The 2,703-nt window shown below is 41.7% G+C and overlaps 1 pseudogene; it reads right to left on the bottom strand.

Annotated features, from left to right (window-relative positions):
- Positions 1-273: 273 nt before the first annotated feature.
- LOC132675835 (olfactory receptor 5M5-like) lies at positions 274-1,256 on the bottom strand (annotated as a pseudogene).
- Positions 1,257-2,703: the final 1,447 nt, after the last annotated feature.

Consider the following 2,703-nt stretch of genomic DNA (forward strand, 5'->3'; position numbering starts at 1 on the left):
AGGACTTCTCTGCAGACTGATCAAGGGGAAGGGAGTTCTTGAGTGAGACTAAACAGGGGACCCTGCTTAATTATAAGCTGCTGACTTCCGCTGTTGTGATTCCCACCTGTCATCATCTCCAAACAACTGTCCTTTTCACGGCTGCCATTAGGATTCTCACCTGGTCAGAAGCTGTGCATATATAATCAATGTTAGTGTTACTCCAGAGAATTGCACTCAGGTACAACCAACAGGGGTTGTTTTTTCATTGTTTTTGGCACGTTTTTGTTTTTTTCATTGGGAGACTGTCAAAATAGACCGTTTCTCCATTGTGCCAAAGTTCCTCCGAAACCCTGTTCTCAAAGCCAGCTTCACATCTTTGTTCCTCAGGCTGTAGATAAATAGATTCAGCATGAGACTCACAAAGATACAAACCGCTGCCACAATTTTCCCTTGTTCAACAGACTGCTCAGGGGCTGGTCTCAGATACATGCAGAATAGGGACCCAAAAAACATGGCGGCAGTGATCAGGTGGGAGCCACGGGTGGAGAAGGCTTTGCACTGGCCTTTGCTGGAAAGGATCTTCATGATGGTGGTGAAAATGAAAATGTAGGAGATAAGGATGATGAGTAGGATATAAGGATGGAACGGTGAGGTTAATCTCCACACACAAACAGAGCCGTCTGCTTTCTGTAAGTGTCTGATCCTGTCAGCATCAGGAGGGGTGGGGCAGCACATAGAAATGGTTGATGATGTTGTGTCCATAAAAGGATAAGCGAGAGGTTAATAGTACCTGCATTGTGCCCACCATAGTACCCAGAGGTAGGGGGCAGTGACAAGGCAAATGCAAAGGGGCCTGGACATTCTGCTGTTGTAGTGTAGGGGATGGCAGAGGGCCACGTACCTGTCAGAGGCCATGGTACCCAGCATGTGATACTCCATAAGGAGCAGAATCACAAAAACAAAACATTGGGCCAGACACCCCATGCAGGAAATGGTTTTCTTCTCTGATAGAAAATTACCAAGCATCTGAGGTGAGACGTTAGTAGAATACAAAATATCCACGCATGTAAATGGGTGAGGAAAAAGCACATGGTGTTTTGCAGCCGTGGAGTGAACCTGATTAATGCAATGAATCCGACGTTCTCTGTCAGAGAGCTGAGGCAAATCAGGAGAAACACCACAAAAAGGATGGGCTGCAGCCCTGGTTGGCTTGTGAGTCCTAGCAGGATGAACTCAGTTGCCTCAGTGCCATTTTGTTGGGGAAGTTTGTCCATCATCATATTCTCTGATAAGAGAATAATTTTTCAGATATAAATCCAGAAATAAACTGCATTCATTTCAAGACTAAACAAAGTAAATGGGCACTAAAACAAAGTCAGGTTTGGAAAGAGAGGTGTAAATAGGTTGTTATTTACCCCAGTGATAGAAGAGTTGCAGCAGGTGCCTTGAGGTGGTTGGTGGTGAAATGGACAATATATTTGAAGTCCATGCACCTGCCATGCTGACTGCTTTGCCACTCTCACCTCACAGCTAGCACATGCAGAATTCGACTTAGCTCATTGGTGTCCCTGATTAGGCTGTGGTATCACAACCACTGGTGCTCCAACATGGCTACTGCCATTGTCTGATCACGACATAAAGCTTCATCAGGAAATCAGGAGACGGGGTGATGCTCTGTAGACTGGTTGTATTGTTGTCAACAAGGGCCAAACTTCTGTAATTGGAGTAGAATATACTCTTGAGAGCCTGTTGTGTATGTATCGATGTTCAGTTTCTTCCTCATTTCTTCCTTATTCTCTTACAGCAACGTAGGTTTCTTGGTGTCTTTTCCATCTCAACTCCTTTCAAACCAGCCACTCAGAGTCTGGGTTGTTTCCTCACCTAATATCCCTTTTGATCTCATGGTCTCTTTTTATCTCATAATATCCCAATATCCATGATTACTTTATATTATATATGTCATGTTCATATTTCATTTTATCTCATGCCTTTGATTTCATACCTTATATCTAAACTATCAGGAAGTCTTATCTGCTATACCTTCCAAAGATTATGCATGGAATCTTAAAACAGCTTGTCAGCATTTTCTCTGCTGTCAGTTAGGTCTAAGATAAAATTCTCTCTCTAGTCCTTTTTCTTTTGCCACATTGTCCTTCTACTGTTTTTTTTTTTTTTTTTTAAACATCTTGAGCACAATCGTATCTCAGGACCTTTGCATATGCTCATCCCTCTGCCTTGAAATTTCTTCTACCAGGCCTTTGAGTCACTCATGGCATCACCTCATTTAGATCTCTCAAGTTAAGTTCTGCTCCAAATAGCTCTTTAATCATGGACCATGATCTATTTTTCCTCATTTACCACTTCTGAAATGATTATTTATTTACATAAATAATTATTACATAGTTTTTAATCTGTCCTCTATTAAAATGTTAGCCACAGGAGGGCAAGAACTTTATTTTTTGCCACATCCCTAGAACCTGGGCCAATACCTACATCGTTTGATACAATAACCATTAGTTGAACAAACGGATGAATCAATGAGGTAAGTTTGCCAACTCACATCTGCTGATTTTTCATGATGTGTAGATGTCTCACCTCTGTGATGTACCAGTGTAGACTGAGGTGCTACAAAAATTCTAGCTACCATATCTGATTAGTTTTTATAACACAAACTAGTGATAATGGCATCTGACCCAAAACCTTTTTAATTGATGATTAAAA

The sequence above is a fragment of the Panthera onca genome, chromosome D1, assembly GCF_046562875.1.
Source record: "Panthera onca isolate mPanOnc1 chromosome D1, mPanOnc1 haplotype 2, whole genome shotgun sequence".
Classification (NCBI taxonomy): domain Eukaryota; kingdom Metazoa; phylum Chordata; class Mammalia; order Carnivora; family Felidae; genus Panthera; species Panthera onca.